Source organism: Pogona vitticeps, chromosome 3 (assembly GCF_051106095.1).
Source record: "Pogona vitticeps strain Pit_001003342236 chromosome 3, PviZW2.1, whole genome shotgun sequence".
NCBI classification, from domain to species: Eukaryota; Metazoa; Chordata; class Lepidosauria; order Squamata; family Agamidae; genus Pogona; species Pogona vitticeps.
The window spans coordinates 134392927-134409525 of record NC_135785.1 but is presented as its reverse complement, the minus strand read 5'-3'; positions in this window follow the sequence as shown (position 1 = coordinate 134409525).

Here is a 16599-nt window from a genome sequence, read left to right as displayed (position 1 = left end):
GGCGCTCGAACTGTGTCTGTGTTCTGGTGTAGTCTGTGGGATTGTTGAATATTTTAGCTGTGGGATCAGGGTTTTTTTTCAGGAGATTGGGTGTTTTCTGTGATCAGGATGTTTTTTTTTGTTATAGGTGTTTTGTTGTAATAAGGGGAAAGATTATTTGTCACTGTGATTGATGGGTTTCAGTAGCTAGGGCAGGCAGTGGGTCATCATTGTTCCAAACATGGCAGAGGCCCACTATGGGAGCATTTCACCATTGTGAATGATAGCCTATGCATGGTGAGCTACAGTGCCCGCCTTATGGTCCACAGGGACTCTGATTCCAGACATCTTTCCTCCACTGTCTTCTGCCAACATCTGGAGAGCACTACCCAAAGCTCCTGTCTGGGGAAGGGTGTTTGTCCCTATCTAGAGGGAGGAAGAGACCAGCATTAGGAGGAGAAGAGGGGAGGGAGAAAAAGTCACCCATCAGCAGTGAAAAGGATAGACATGGGGGTTGCTGCGGGTCGGAGTTTGAGGAAGGCTACACTCCAGGATGTAGTTCACAGTGGGGCTGCGGCCACCTTCAGTAGACAGTCCAGGGGTGAGAAACAGGTGGCAGGCACTCTTGTCACTGAGACAATAGCCTTGTTCAGGCACTCTTTGAGAACTTGTGCCACCTGGTGGGCCACTTCTCACACAGCTTATTTATTTATTTATTTATTTATTTATTTATTTATTTATTTATTTATTTAATTTATACCCCGCCTATCTAGTCAATTGTGACCACTCTAGGCGGCTTACAACATACACTTAAAAATAAACATATAACAAACCACATCACAAAAAATAATTTACATAAATTAAAAGATAGAATAAAATTTTTTCCCAAAGATGGCGAGAAACAGGATATATTATAACAGAAAAAAAGAATAATTAGGTATTAGGTGGAAAGGGAGGCCTGCCTGAACATCCATGTTTTCAGTTGTTTCTTAAAAATACCCAGCGAGGGAGCTTGAAAGATGCTTGCTGGCTGCATGAGAGGCAGGAGGAATTGGGGCAGGAACTACATATTTTCATGCAGGACCTGGTGGAATTCCACCTACACCATAGTCTCTTGGATGGTGGAGCAGAAGACCATTTTGAAGGACACCATATCTTTCATCTCTATTCTGCCTGGGTAAAGAGAGGTGGGTATCAGTGCCACAGATTAGCTGGCCCTCTCCAGATGGTAAGGTAAAGGTAAAGGTTCCCCGTTTCCAAACCATAGAGACAGCATTTGTCTGAAGACAATCTTCCATGGTCACATGGCCAGTGCGACTTAGACACGGAATGCTGTTACCTTCCCACTGAGGTGGTCTCTATTTATCTACTCGCATTTGCATGCTTTCAAGCCGCTAGGTTGGCAGGAGCTGGGACAAGCGACGGGCACTCACTCCATCACATGGATTCGATCTTACAGCTGAAGATCTACAGACCTTACAGCACAGAGGCTTCAGCAGTTTAACCCACAGCGCCACTGCAACCTGGGCAAGTCATCCCTTTTATTGATGCCCTCAACTGGGCTCTGGACTCTGTTTTGTCTCAGGGATCTTTCCTCCTTCAGCAGACCAAGGTCTTGGCACAGAGGTCTTGGCACAGAGGCAGGCATGCAGAAGCAACCCCATCCTGTCTTCAGAGACAAAGTTTACCTCATGGCTTGCCTGTGTAATCTCCACATCAAGGGCAGTTTGGCAGCATGCACTGCAGAGCTGGAGGAGTGGAAATGAAGCTCTCCACTGAGGTTCACAGCATGCTGGGAGCACCACATGTGTGTGGAGAGCTGGGGGTGTGAAAGCACAAGTAAGAGAAAGTGGAGGGTGGTTCCCAGGAGCCAGGAGAAGGGACATCTTCTCATGGCAAAGACTCCAGTCCCCAATACTGAAGCTTGGTGGTGAGCTGGGCAGTTGACACCACAGGCGATGGTAGACAAATGGCAGAAGTGGACTCTGCAGAGTCCATGGTAAGGGAGTACTTAGCCCCCCTGCCCCCAATCATATCCTCTCCAGTACTGGGTATGGAAAATGGGCATATGATCACAGCTGTCTACAGTGGCCACGGACCTACTTTCCATCCTCCATGACCACCTGTGTCCAGAGTGAACTTCTCTTTTCCTATCTCGGTTATATATTCTGATTCTGTCTCTTCCATCTGGATCCCTAACAGTGGAGAGGCTGTCATTCATCAAAGTGAACCTTCCACTGTTGGGCTTCCCCTCATTGAACCCAATGAGATAGGGATCCCATGACAACCTCTCTGCCTGCTCAACCCACCACGTACCCATCCACCTCTTTCAGTCCTTTCACCCACTCTGTTGCCTTTACCACTCTGGAAAATCAGTGTGCCTGCCTTTCTTCCACCTATGCTACCCAGACCCACAAAACCACCTCTTTACCAGCAGCCTGAGCCACCCAGACTCACCACCTCTCTCCAAGCAATCTGTACAATTGAGGGAACAAAAGTACCTCTTTGCCACCCGCCTCTAAAGCATGGGGCAAACCAAACAACCTCTCTGCTCGCAAGCCACTCCACAAACTCAGAGGAAGTAAAGTAGGAAGAAACCAATTTTCCCACCAGCCAGCCCACTAAGAAGAAACCTACCTGCCATTCCCCTGTTCACAGATCTTCCATTATTATTTCCTCCCAGCTTTCTTTACCTCCTCCTGCCTTTAAATATGGACACTCTGTGAATCAGAGGAAGCTGCTTGGATCTCAGAGGCAAACTGCCACAAGTTCAGAAGCCAGTACAGCAAATACCTATTGTTGTTGCTTAGTCATTAAGTCATGTCCGACTCTTCGTGACCCCATGGACCAAAGCACGCCAGGCCCTCTTGTCCTCCACTGCCAACGGGAGTTTGGTCAAATTCATGTTGGTCAATGATCTTAGGATTTTTGATGTTCAGCTTCAGACCATTTTTGCACTCTCCTATTTCATCCTCATTAAGAGGTTCTTCAATTCCTCCTCACTTTCTGCCATCAGAGCGGTATCATCTGCATATCTGAGGTTGTTGATATTTCTTCCAGCAATCTTAATTCCGGCATGGGATTCATCCAGTCATGCCATTCGCATGATGTATTCTATATATAAGTTTAAATAAGCTGGGAGACAATATACAGCCTTGTCGGAATCTTTTCACAATTTTGAACCGATCAATTCTTCTATATCTAGTTCTAACTGTTGCTTCCTGTCCCACATATAGGTTTCTCATGAAATAGATAAGGTGATCAGGCACTCATATTTCTTTAAGAACTTGTCATAGTTTGTTGTGGTCCACACAGTCAAGGCTTTTGTGTAGTCAATGAAGCAGAAGTAGATGCTTTTCTGGAACTCTCTGGCTTTCTCCATAATCCAGTGCATGTTAGCAATTTGGTCTCGAGTTCCTCTGCCCCTTCGAAGTTCAGGTTGTAATTCTGGGGGTTTTCGGTCCACATGCTGCTGAAGCCTACCTTGGAGGATTTTGAGCATAACCTTTCTAGAAATGAGTGCAATTGTACGGTAGTTGGAGCATTCTTTGGTGCTGCCCTTCTCTGTGGTTGGGATGTAGATGGATCTTTTCCAATCCTCTGGCCACTGCTGAGTTTTCCAAACTTGCTGGCATATTGAGTGGACCTTAACAGCGTCATCTTTTAAGATTTTAAATAGTTCAACTGGAATGCCATCACCTCCACTAGTCTTGTTGTTCACTATGCTTTCTAATGCCCACTTGACTTCACTCCCCAGGATGTCTGGCTCAAGGTCAGCAACCACAGTATCGCGTTGTCCGGGACATCCAGATCTTTCTGGTATAATTCCTCTGCCTTTGGAACTGCAGCCGAAGGTGTCTATCTCCGGACTAGATCAGACTAGATTGAGAGCGAAGACCAAAGTCCAACTGAATGCATGTGGGACTTCCTCTTTGCAGATGATGCAGCCATTGTTGCCCACTCTGCTGAAGACCTCCAACAACTCATGAATAGTTTCAGCAAGGCCTGCCAAGACTTTGGACTAACGATCAGCTTAAAGAAAACACAAGTCATGGGCCAGGGCGTGGACTCACCTCCCTCTATCACCATCTCCACACAAGAATTGGAGGTTGTTCATGACTTTGTGTACCTTGGCTCAACCATCTCTGACACCCTCTTTCTGGATGTCGAGCTGGATAAACGCATTGGCAAAGCAGCTACCATGTTCTCTAGACTCACAAAGAGAGTATGGCTCAATAAGAAGCTGACAACACATACCAAGATCCAGGTCTATAGAGCCTGTGTCCTGAGTATACTCCTATACTGCAGTGAGTCCTGGACCCTTTGTGCATGGCAGGAGAGGAAGCTGAACACCTTCCATATGCGTTGCCTCCGACGGATTTTTGGTATCACCTGGCAGGAGAAAGTTCCAAACAGTGTAGTCCTAGAATGAGCCGGAATTTTCAGCATGTACACATTACTGAAACAGCAACGACTACGTTGGCTTGGGCACGTCGTGAGAATGGCTGATGGTCGGATTCCAAAGGATCTCCTGTATGGAGAATTAGTGCAGGGAAATCGCCCCAGAGGGAGACCACGGCTGCGATACAAGGATATCTGCAAGCGAGATCTGAAGGCCTTAGGAATAGACCTCAACAGATGGGAAACCCTGACATCTGAGCGTTCAGCCTGGAGGCAGGCATTGCATCATGGTCTCTCCCAATTTGAAGAAACCATTATCCAGCAGGCCGAGGTGAAGAGGAAGTCACAAAAGCAGCAAAAGCAGGGAGCTGGACAGGGGACAGATTGGATTTGTCTTCAATGTGGAAGAGATTGTCACTCTCGAATTGGCCTCCTCAGCCACACTAGACGCTGTTCCAAGTCCTCCATACAGAGCACGTTACCATAGTCTTTCAAGACTGAAGGATGCCTAATTCCTCTGTGCATTCTTGCCACCTCTTCTTGATGTCTTCTGCTTTTCTTAGGTCCCTCCCTTTTTTGTCCTTTATCATGTCCATATTTGCTCCAAATGTTCCTTTAATAGCTCCAATTTTCTTGAAGAGATCTCTGTTTTTTCCCTTTCCATTACAGTGGGGTCTTGACTTGAGAACTTAATCCGTATTGGAAGGTGGTTCTCAAGTCAAAAGGTTCTCAGGTCAAATCTGCTTTTCCCATAGGAATGCATTGAAAACCTTTTGATTCGTATCTGCTCTTTTCCGTCCATAGAAACTAATGGGAAGCTGCTATTCCGCCTTCGACCACTAGAGGGGGATATTTTGTTTCTTTTTTTCTTAGGTCAAGAAAGGTTCAGGGAAGGCAGGGAAAATACAGTCCAGGCAGTAGAGTACCAGGCAGTCTGAAGACTGTCTCCCAATCCACTCTCTAAACGCTGGGAGAAGTGAGGAAGCAGACAGGCACCCTTTTCACTGGCCAACAGTTAACTGAAAGTTCACATTTTGCACTTTCCCTGCCTCCCACGTGGGTTTTTTCAGTTCTTAACTCAAATCTAAGTACTTAAGTCAAGTCAATATTTTCCTATGAGAGCGGTTCTTAAGTCAAAATGTTCTTAACTCAAGCCGTTCTTAAGTCAAGACCTCACTGTATTTTCCTCTATTTCTTTGCACTGTCCATTTAAGAAGGCCCCCTTGTCTCTCCTTGCTATTGTTTGGAAGTCAGCATTTGAAATTTCTGTAATTTTCCCTTTCTCCCTTGCATTTTGTTTCCCTTCTCTTCTTGTTTCCCTTCTCTTCTTTGCTATTTGTAAGGCCTCATTGGACAGCCACTTTGCTTTCTTGCATCCCAAGCCACTTTGCTTTCTTTTTCTTTGGGATGGTTTTTGTTGCTACCTCCTGTAAAATGTTACAAGTCTCCATCCATAGTTCTTCAGGCACTCTGTCCACCAATTTCTTAAATCTGTTCTTCACTTCCACTGTGTATTCATAAGGGATTTGGTTTAGATTATACCTGATTAGCCCAGTGGTTTTTCCTCCAGTTTATCCTTGAGTTTTGCTATAAGAAGCTGATGATCAGAGCCACAATCAGCTCCAGGTCTTGTTTTTGCTGACTGTATAGAGCTTCTCCGTCTTTGGCGGCAGAGAATATAATCAATCTGATTTTGATATTGCCCATCTGGTGATGTCTATGTGGAGAGTTGCCTCTTGTGTTGGTGGAAAAAAATGTGATGACCAGCTTGTTCTCTTGAAAAAAAACTCTATTAGCCTTTGCTCTGCTTCATTTTGAACTCCAAGGCCAAACTTATGCTGAACTCCAATGCCAGACTTACCTGTTGTTCCTTTTATCTCTTGACTTCCTACTTTAGCAGTCCAGTCCCCTCTAATGAGAAGATCTATTTTTGGTGTCAGATACCTATACTGCTTTCTTAACATGGCTGTCCATTACCTCTTCTTGCATCCCCCTAGTGTCCCTTGTTTCTTCTCCCCAAACACAGGTCCACCCTCTGTATGCTTTTCCTCTTTCTACGCTGCCACCAGTGGATCTAGTTCACACTATACCCAATATGTATATATATATCACAGACACACGTTGCCAATACAACAGGTTTATTGATCTTTTAGTTGGTATGTAAATCACAGATGTAAATCACAGTTGTTGAGGATCATTCATTAAATTGGATTTGATTACATGTTTACTTGTATGTGCTTTTATTCACAGTAACCACTAACAATATTCTTTAATCATCTGTCTATTCTCTATTCCTTTTAACTCTTTCCTTTTCTCTATAATACTCCTACTTTCCAATCTCTGTCTTAACTCTCCCAATTCAAAGTCCTAACTCTCCCACTTCCATTCCCCCCCTCTCTAACTGTCTACTGTCACTCTAACTCTGCCCCTTCTGTCCTATCATAGGTTCCTGCCCTTGAGCTCCATATGGTGGACAGGAGTGACATGGGCATTCCGCCACAACTATATTTAAAACAATTGCATCACAGCAACATAGATAATTAGGATTTTGGCATCTGAATTTTGTCATTTCATATAAGTCATCTAAGAAGTCTATAGTCTTGAAGTACAGCAAAGAAATATTAAAATAAAACAATAGTGAATCAACATGTGACATGATGATGAATTATCTTATTTTAAGTAATCCCATTCGTTACCATTTAAATGATGAAATACTAAATATGAATTTGTAGGAGAAGCTACCATTATTTTATATAACTGGCTATAGCCTTTTCACATATACAACTCTTAATAGTTTTACCAATGGCATTTAGAAGCAGTTCTATGCAATCCTGTGGTTCTTGGATCACAGAACAAGTAGGAAATCTTCTTTAACTGGAGAAAGAACTCCAGTATCAGAGAAGATCCAGTCTTGGAACATCATTATCTTATAGAAAGATTTATCACCATCACCTCTCTAATACTAGAACCCTAGTTCTGCAGAAGGTTGGAAGATGGAGGATGTGGAAACAGGAAAAGAAGCCATGGATCCACTAGGACTCAAACCATTTGTGCCTCCAACAAAGACTGCAGAGCTGGTTTAAATTATTTTCCTAAACATTGCATGCAATGGGAGACATTAGAAGTGCCTTACCATCACCTTAACACTCACAAGACAGCATGAGGCACAGCACATTGATGTTATTCCTCCCCTAGCATTTAATGAGACTTCACCTCTGTGGCGATCATCCACATCACTCCTGTCACTCATATTCATGAGCTAATTTGCATGAACCTATGAGAGGGCTGGAGAGGAGGAGTCAGCAGCTACATGAGGCTTGGCTGGAGAAGTTGGAGTCAGGGAGCAGATAGGTAAGAGAGAGAGTCAGAGATGAGAGTCTGAAGTAGACGTTAGTCTGTGGTAGTTAGAGAGGGTAGCAGAGTTGTGCTATATTAAGAGTGTGGAACTTATAGAGAGCTAAAAGAGTAAAGAATGAAACAAGTTATTAATTATCAAATGAATACATTAAAGTTTGTGAAGAACCTGTTTAAGTGAGCTGTAATCAATAAACCTGTGTTCAACTTTATACTCAGCTTAGACCTCAATCTTTCTAATTGAAGGGTGTTGACAGAGGTCAACTGGTGGCAGCGAGGTAAAGGACAAGTTGGGATACTTGCGTGAGCTCTGTGTTTGGTGAAACAAGCAAGGGCAATGTGGGTAAATGTCACAAGCTCCATAACAATAACTAAGGTAACTAAAATTACTTCACAAAAGAAGTGAAGCTATCTCTCCTTTAGTTAAATTACAATGGAATTCAATTGTACCTAATTATTGGGGAAAGAATTAGTTACAAAGGACTAGCTGTAACCAGTTATCAAGCTGTGGTTCACCGACAATTTAATGAAAAATGTTGCAGCTTTATCTGCTAATAAAACAAGATGAAAATACAGCATATTTATAGCAAGTGAACAACTTATTGAACTTTAAATAAAGTTGCCTAACATGTAATGATGCATAAATGATTTTACCACAGCTAAATAATTAGTATAAAACACACCATATAGAGTTACACAAAATCCCATTGGACAAAGAGCATAGGCAGTGTAGCAAGAGATTAAATTTCATGCCAGTAATTCAATGTAAAATGGGATGTACATTGGAAAATATAAGGGCAACTATGCTTACACAGTGCTGGCTTCTAAATTAGCCATAGCTATGGAATACAGCTGTCTTGTGAGTCATTGTGAGAAGCTCGCTGAAAGCACAAGCTCAGCTGGAAGCAAAATTAAGGAATTATTAGGAAAGGAAAAATAGAGACATCTATTTGCGTAGTGTTCTTACTGGAGGCAATAGTCACTTCCATGATCTGTGCACATTGCACACAAGAACATATGAGAACTAAATGGTTCCTGCAGTCTTTTCAAGATGATATAGCAACATTTCAAACTGGACCTTTCCATCAGGTGAAACACCCCTTCAGGTGTGGCTTTCCACTGCCATATTAACAGGGATTTCTCTGAAGGAAACCAGAAGTATTGTCCAAATGGAAATGTGATCAGGGCATCAGCTGAAGGCCAACATGAATTCTCGAACATGACAGACTTTTGAAACCACGCAAGCAGTATTGCATGCTAAAGAAAGCACCCACCATGTAAGGTCAAAACCTTCCTTTTCCAGAAAGATTTTAATTGAAATAACATCAACTGTGGTTCCTGATGGCAATTTTTAGAGTATCTATTTTAATAGTATTTTAATCATTTTATCTTTTATTGTATTTTAATTGAATTTAATTGTTGTAAGCCACCCAGAGACCTTTGGGTAGAGTGGGCGGCATATAAGTTAAACAAACAAACAAACAAACAAATTTGGCTTAAATTGACTGTTCCTGGTGGTTTAATTAAATTTCTAATGCCAACTCTGTTATAGGCAGGCCATTCTACAGGGCAGTCTTCCCCAATCCCCAAGCTAAAAAGAAATTCTTCCAGTTTCAGAAAGGCAGAAAGGGAGAAGGAGGACCACCCATGCCAGAATCACTTCTCCCTAAAGAGATAATGATCTCAAGCAAGGAGTTGCTGTAGGCACACTACTACTTTTAGAGCCTGGGTAGGTCCTTTATGCCCCAGAAGTGTGTAGTCCTTGCAATCATTATGTCAGACTGCACAGGGAAGCCATTGAAATCCACAAGTACCAACACAGTTTCAACAAAAAAAGAGGAAAGTATGAAGCTCAACAAAACCTGGCTCCCAGCTCTCAAAAATACAACGTGCAAAAGGTCAATGAACTCTACCCAGCCACAAGGACAGGGGATCACTACACACAAAGACCAGCTAATGACACCCATCAACCACAGGAACAGATAATCTCTTCTCCTTAGCACAACAATACACCCACAACAATACACACTAATCACCCATCTACAGAAAAAGACAAAAACCTATCTCACAGCCATAAATACTGCACTCCCAAGGTAATTACACCAGAGCACAGGTTATTGTCCTCTGAAGATGACAGCCACAGAAACTGGCGAAATGTTAGGAAGAACAACCTTCAGAACACGGCCAAAGAGCCCGGAAAACCCAGAACAACCAAAATAAAGTAGTTTCATTCGAATACAGTTGTAGCATTAGTAAGGCATAAGTATTAAGCATATCCAGCAGTTACCATGATTCAAATAAGCTTACTATTCCTAGCTAAAATAAGAACTAAAACTATGCTCCCTGTGGCGTTCACCCTTATTATGTTAAATAGTCATGCATTATTCATATTGTAGGCTAATGTTGTTGAGAGGTGGAGCCAAGAGAGAGGTAAAAAGGCAGAGCCTGAGAGTGAAGAGTCAGAGTCAGAGTGTGGAGGCAGGAGAGATAGAGAGATCTGGGTGATCTGGGGTGTGATTATTCAGAAGAGTGAATAGTAACTGTAAGATCAAATAAAAGATTGTTATTGATGATTTATAAACCTGAAAAAGATACATATAAATTATTATCAAAACATCTGTAAGCAGTACACCTGATTTATTTAAAAAACAGTGATGATTAGACCTTCTTCTTTCTTTAGAAAAGTATGTTGATTTAGTAATCAACTGGTGGCAGCGTGTGAGGAGGAGTTTGGTTTACCTTCAAGTGCTCTGTGGAAGGAAGACAACCAGGGGTAACTAGGGGCAAATGACACGGATTGCTGCTTTGTCATGGTTAAGGGGCTTGAGTAATTCAGAGAAGCTATGGGCTATGCTGTGCAAGGACACTAAAGACAGACAGGTCATAGTGGAGAGTTCTGACTAAACACGATCCATCTGGAGCAGGAACTGGCAAGCCATTCCAGTATCTTTGCCAAGAAAACTCCATGGACAGAAACAAAAGGCTAAAAGCTATGACGCTGGAAGATGAGCCCCTCAGGTCAGAAGGCATCCAACATGCTGTGAGCAAAACCAGTTCTTCGGAGAAATACTGTTTGCCCGGGACAGAGAGGATTCAGGGTCAGTGTGCTCCTAAATTAGGCAAAATGAGTCCTTGTTTTACCCAAGGCAACACCACTCCAGCCTTTCACCAAGTCTGACCTGATTTATAGACTTTGAGAACCAAAATATAATCGTGAGTTCCAGGAACATTAAAATCTCCTAGTACTCAGGAAAATACTGGACTCAAGGTAGCATATTCCGTGGCCTTGAAAGAAAAACCTATTAAGTAATTCAATTGAGTAATTGTAGCAATTATTCTGTTCAAGAGGTCAAACTCCAGATATTGAGTATATTTGTTTTATTAGAAAAATAAAGTTTTGAAAGAATTCAGTTTATGCAAAAACAAAGCACATAGAAACATTTCCATAATTAACCAGTTAGAAAAGTAACTCGTTCCTGCTATAAAAAGAAAATAACAAACTTACTAACTACATGAAATTAGGAAAGACATGCTTCCCCTCTAATTATAAAAACTACATCTTAAAGGAATTTTGTGAACTCCATAGTCCATTTAAGCATTCATAGTCCATTTAAAACCATACCAAACTTTCCAGCATCAGTCCATGATGTTAATGTTCCCCGTAGGAATCCATTATGCGAAAAAGTTCTTCTCTCTGTCAGCCATTCTCCATTTTCTCCTCATGCTGGAAATAACTCCCTCCTTCTTCTTCCCCGTTGTCAACCAATCAGGAGTAAGCAAAAGACAGTCTCACCCCACCTTTCTTTCTCATGGGATCAGATGCATGTTTACCTAAAAGTGTTGGAATGTTTAGTCTCCCTACTAGGCCTCTGTCTCCAGGGAGACCAAATAAGGATGCCAGTGTCTGTGAAGAAAACTGCATCTGGAATTTTCCAATACATGCATACAGATTTCAGGATGGATTCTTTCTGGCTAATTTCATGACTACAAATCCCATCTGAAACTTACTTTCTAGCTTCCATAACCAATGTTATCACACATGCTATTGAGGAAGAGCGGAGGACAAGTAGCTCCAGAGCTAATGAAGTGGTTGGGCCAAAGCCAAAAGGACTCTCAGCTCCTGACACGCCTGAAAGTGAAAGGAAAGTCTGAGGCTGCAAAGAAAAATACTTCATAGGAAATACTTCATATAAAATACTTCATATAAAATACTTCATATAAAAAAAAATATATAAAAAAATTTCATATAAAAAATACTTCATATAAAAAAAGAGCCTCGTGGCGCAGTGGTTAAACCGCTGTACTGCAGCTAAAACTGTGCTCACAACCTGGGGTTCAAATCCTAGGTAGCCGGCTCAAGGTTGACTCAGCCTTCTATCCTTCTGAGGTCGGTAAAATGAGTACCCAGCTCGCTGGGGGGGGCAATGTGTAGCCTGCATAATTAAATTGTAAACCGCCCAGAGAGTGCTTGAAGCGCTACGGGGCGGTATATAAGCAGCACACTTTGCTTTGCTTTTTTGCTTCATAGGAACCTGGAATGTAAGGTCTATAAACCTTGGTAAGCTGGATAAGGTCAATCAGCAGATGGCAAGAATAAACATTGACATTCTGGGTGTCAGTGAACTAAAATGGATGGGAATGGGCAAATTCAGACAATTATCATATCTATTATTGTGGGCAAGAATCCCATAGAAGAAATAGAGTAGCCCTCATAGTCAACAAAAGAATGAAAAAAGCTGTACTGGGATACAATCTCAAAAATGATAGAATGATTTCAATTCAAATCCAAGGCAGACCTTTCAACATCACAGTAATCCAAGATTATGCACCAACCACCAATGCTAAAGAGACTGAAATTGATCAATTTCTATGAAGACTTACAACACCTTCTAGAACTGACACCAAAGAAATATATTCTTGTCATTATAGGGGACTGGAATGCTAAAGTAGGGAGTTAAGAGATAAAAGGAACAACAGGGAAGTTTGGCCTTGGAGTTCAGAACTAAGCAGGGGAAAGGCTAATGGAGTTTTGTCAAGAGAACAAGCTGTTCATCACTGTAGCAGGCCACTCTCAAGCCTCTACCAATCCAGGCCTCTAAGAGTGCTCACTACCTCTCACCAAAACTGCTGCCACCAACCTATCCTTAAAATCAAAAGGACAAGTGTTTCTTTCAAACAAATAAAAATGTTTATGGATTACACAAAATAAAAGGAGTAAATCACAGGTATAAAATCAATTAGTCAACCACTGTTTATAAGACACTAGCTCACACAGACTTTTCCCTCACTGGCAGGCTCTTTCTCACACTCTGTCAATCTCACTCATCTCTCAATCTGATCTCAAAACTGATCTCTCAAACTCCTCACACACACCTTATATATCGCAGCTCCTCCCACTTCTGCATCACCCTCCGTCCTCTCATTGGCTGAGGTTTCCCTTCCCAGCTGTGACGGACAGGTGAGAGCAGAGCTGAATGCCACAATCACAAACACTCTTTTCCAACAAAACGAGGCAACTCTACACATGGATACGCAGTACCAAAATCAGATTCTCTGCAGCCAAAGATGGAGAAGCTCTATACAGTCAGCAAAAACAAGACCTGGAGCTGATTGTGGCTCTGATCATCAGCTTCTTATAGCAAAATTCAAGCTTAAACTGAAGAAAGTAGGAAAAACCACTGTGCTAGTCAGGTATAATCTAAACCAAATCCCTTCTGAATACACAGTGGAAGTGAAGAACAGATTTAAGGAAATCAATTTGGTGGACAGAGTGCCTGAAGAACTACGGATGGAGGCTCTTACTGTACAGGAGGCAGCAACGAAAACCATCCCAAAGGAAAGTCAATGCAAAAAAGCAAAGTGCTTGTCCAATAAGGCCTTACAAATAGTAGAGAAGAGAAAGAAACAAAATGCATGGGAGATAGGGAAAATTACAGAAAATTGAATGCAAACTTCCAAAGAACAGCAAGGAGAGAAAAGAGGGCCTTCTTAAATGAATAGTGCAAAGAAATAGAGGAAAATAATAGAAAAGGAAAAACCAGAGATCAAAACTCAGCAAACACGGCGCTCGAAAGCACACGTGAAAGCCTGGACGGACAGTAATCAGGAGTTTGCACACGCTAAAATAGGCTGAAGGAATCCTGGAGCTCAGTTAGCCGTGCTACAACCCTCCGTCTTACAAGTCTGCCCACATAAGAACACCCTTGTACTCTCAGATATTACTGTGAGAAGAACATGTGGGCTTTGTAGTCCTTAGACTTAACTTGCACCACTGGCAGGACTCCTTAAGTATGCTAGGCCGAGGCAGCACTCTCAGATGACCCTAAGACAAGCGTTACTGTTCAGGAAACCAATTGATTTTTATAATCATTATTTTATTAAAAAATAAACATGTTTCTAGGTATCAAAACCAAACTAAGCCAAGGCAAGTAAATAAGCATTATGTTAGTTATTTACAACACTGTAGTGAGGCAAAGAAAACATGAAAAATAGAAAAGTTTTCAAAAACCTTACAATAGTACAAAAAGCCATTAAAAAGAATAACAACAGTTCCAGACCAGTAATTCATCAGGAAAAACAAAATAATCCAAACATGTTATAAAAAGGCTATAGTCCTCAGTGTTTCTGTAGAATAAAAATCCTGTACCAAAAAGAAAAATTCAGTAAATATCCCATTGTCCTTACAAAATTACAAGAGCATAGTCCATATGAAGTATTCCAAAAATAAGAGTTCATAGAGAAATAATCCATAGTCCTTAGGAAAAAGCCCATAGGTCCAAGGGTAATCCAGTATAGTATAAGGATCAGTCCATGTAAAGAGTGGTCATGATAGACTGCAGGGTGAGTCATGAATGACTGAAGAGTCGGTCTTGAAAGACAATGTCCATAGGCAAAAAGTTCCTTTTTCAAGAGTAACTGGCAAGGGCTTATCGCACCTTCCCACGATGTCATCCAATCAGAGTTCGTTACTAGGCAAACAGTCCTGTTGCACCACATGACTTCTTTCCCATACACACCAGATGTTATTTGGGTTACTGTGGTTTAGCGAAGAATCACAACAATTCCCATCTAATCACACCGAGTCCTTTTCTCAGGCTATCAGAATAACCTTCTCTCTGCTCGCCTAGAAAACAACCTGTCAGCATAGCATAGATACTGTACTTTATACAAAGAAACAAGATGGAACCTCTTTTGCTCATTTCTTAATTACAAACCCCATACAGTGGGGTCTTGACTTAAGAACGGCTCGAGTTAAGAACATTTTGACTTAAGAACCACTCTCATAGGAAAAGATTGACTTGACTTACATACTTAGATTTGAGTTAAGAACTGAAAAAAACCCATGTGGAAGGCAGGGAATGTGCAAAATTTGAACTTTCAGTTAACTGTTGGCCAGTGGAAAGGGTGCCCGTCTGCTTCCTCACTCCTCCCAGCGTTTAGAGAGTGGATTGGGAGACAGTCTTCAGACTGCCTGGTACTGTACTGCCTGGACTGTATTTTCCCTGCCTTCCCTGAACCTTTCTTGTCCTAAGAAAAAAAGAAACAAAATATCCCCCTCTAGTGGTCGAAGGCAGAATAGCAGCTTCCCATTAGTTTCTATGGACGGAAAAGAGCAGATACGGATCAAATGGTTTTCAATGCATTCCTATGGGAAATGCAGATTTGACCTGCGAACTTTTTGACTTGAGAACCGCCTTCCAATACGGATTAAGTTCTCAAGTCAAGACCCCACTGTATTCCTTACAAGATTTTAATTCAAAAACCCATCTCATCACAAATTGGAGATATTAAAGCAACATTTTTTTGCAAAGATGGACATGATAAAGGACAAAAATAGAAGGGACCTAACAGAAGCAGAAGACATCAAGAAGAGGTGGCAATAAAACACAGAGGAATTATGCCAGAAAGATCTGGATGTCCTGGACAACCCAGATACTGTGGTTGCTGACCTTGAGCCAGAAATCCTGGAGAGTGAAGTCAAGTGGGCCTTAGAAAGCTTGGCTAACAACAAGCCAGTGGAGGTGATGGCATTCCCGTTGAACTATTTAAAATCTTAAAAGTTTTTTATTATTTTTTAAAAACATACCTACGTACAAACAAAAACCTATAAGACAAAACAAAGAAATATATAAGACAGAAAGAACATATAGGCGGGGAGGTATTTTCTATACATACTTATCCATTATATATTTCTGACTACACTAGATCTTATACCCTATTTCCATACTACCTCATGTTACTGTCACATTCCTGGGGGTTACAACAGTTAAAGTCCGATGAACCAGTCCAATACCAAGAATGCAAAGCCAATGTCCATAAACCAACTCACAGAATTCAGTCCAAGGTCAGAGTACAGAGTCAGATACACAGCGTAGTCCAGGGTCAGAATCCAGAGTCAGGAACACGGTTCAAGGAGCATGGATGCAAGCCGGGGATTTTGACTTGTTGCTTCCACAGAAATTCTGGCTGACTAGAGCTGCTGGAAACCTTTCCATCCTGTTAATACTCAGGGCTAGTTGAACGGATATTTCTGTGGACAGCCTTTGAGCGATCCTCTGACCTTTTTGTCCTAAGTCTTTCCCGAAGCCTGGCCCGAAGCATGTCTGCTGGGGAAGGAGAATCTGGAGGTGTGACAAACCCAGACCTACTGGGATCTATCACACAGTTACTAAGCTGCCACCAACCATTCCCTCTAATAAGTCACACAGACCAGGGATGGATTTTTAAACAATAAAAGAATAAGGTTTATTTTAAATACAAACAGGGTAAATAAAACAATCAGGTGAATAAAATAAAGTAACGTGGCTTATTCTCACACACACAAGCATACAGTTTGGTTCACCTAGAACCTTTAACTTAAAGCAC